Below are 1,708 nucleotides of genomic sequence, written 5' to 3' on the forward strand. Positions count from 1 at the left end.
GGATGGGGACGGGCCGGGGCCGGGCCGGGGACGGGCCGGGGATGGGGACGGGCCGAGGGACAGGCCAGGGACGGGCCGAGGACGGGCCTGGGACGGGCCGAGGACGACAACTTTAGTACTTTTACTTAGCCTTTTTGGTACTTTTAGTAGCCTTTAATTTTGATGATTTTAGTTGAATAATTAAACTCCAGCCTGTGTTTTTATGTTTCTCTGTATTTTCTTGATTTAAGAACTTTGAACTTCCTTGCTGCTGAGAATCGCTGTATCAATAAATCTGACTTGACAATAATTGGACAAAACAAAAAATAAAGCCTAAAACACCTGTAAATTATTTAGAACAGCAATGAAAGAAAAACACAAAGAACTGGAAATAACTCCTACAGCAAAACAAAGTCAAACATTTTATCTGAACTTTAAGAAATGACGAACCAAGCAGCTTGTTGTCGGGATTAAAGCTCTTCTCTATCATTTAAAATGTCATCCGACTCGATTCACTTTGTTTCGCAGCAACACGAACATAAAGTCAAACTGAGTTAAATAATAGTAAACATGAAATAAAACTGCACCGTTTAAAAAAAGATAAAAGGAGACGATGACTCCGAGGAGCTGGAAGTAAAAACTCAAACATCAGACGTGTTTCACAGGAACTGGGAAGCCAAACACGACATAAAGGAAAGTTTTAATCTGATGTTCTGCAGCTGAAGGTCAGATTATTTATAACCAACATGGACGCTTCTTAAAAGGAGAACCTCAAAGATTTAGTGGCGAAGCTGCAGAACGCCGCCGACTTTAGAGAGAAGAAAAGATCTCCTTATGGTAATTTGTCAGTTTTAAATCCTAAGTGTTTTATTTTTCCTATTTGGAAGTTGCATTACTAAGCCTGTAAACATTAATGAAGGTTGGTCATAAATTAGAAAGACCAGCTGATTTCATGACCTCATCTAACAACTTATTTTAACACCATCAGATCGATCTTTTAAAGACAAACCCAACACAGTTTGAAGATTTAAAATTGGTCTAATGGTTACCAGTTGTCGAGAATCAGTCTAAATTAATGCACTTTTATTCACATAAATAAATAAAAGAAGTGGCATATCCGCCATCTTGTACGCCAAAGTTGTGCTCTGAAAGCCTCTCAGCTACTACCACGGCCAAATCTAACCCAACATCTACGAAACTGACAGAGCTGTCGGCCATTTTTGTGTTTTCTAATGTTTAGATTAAATTGAGCTGACTCTAAAAGTCAAAGGAGAATATTTGATCTGGTATTTTTTTTATGAGTTTTAGAGTGAAAAAACTGAATGAAAACATCTGGAATGATGGGCGTCGATGTTTAAGGTGAGGCCTGAACACACAAATGATCTAAGCCACATTTTACAAACCAGTGGAGACTCAAAAACATTCTGCAACCATCTCGCTCCAGCCTTGAATGGCTCACCGGTTTTTTGAGCGTTTGAGAATCTGAACGATTCGGAAAGTTTGCAACAAAACCTGAAGACAAACAAACAAACAAACAAAAAAGTGAATTGCTTTATGGTGATGTCAAACCTATTCTCAAAGTTCTCAGCTGCATGTCCGTCAAAAACAAATGCAAAACAGATTTTTAATCAAGTGCAAATTAGAAAACATGCCGCCCATTCCGTGAATGTTCTGTACTTGACAACAGGGGTGGAAATTAAAAATTTTGTCCACCAGCCATAGTGGCTGG

Source organism: Kryptolebias marmoratus, linkage group LG14 (assembly GCF_001649575.2).
Source record: "Kryptolebias marmoratus isolate JLee-2015 linkage group LG14, ASM164957v2, whole genome shotgun sequence".
In the NCBI taxonomy this organism is placed as follows: domain Eukaryota; kingdom Metazoa; phylum Chordata; class Actinopteri; order Cyprinodontiformes; family Rivulidae; genus Kryptolebias; species Kryptolebias marmoratus.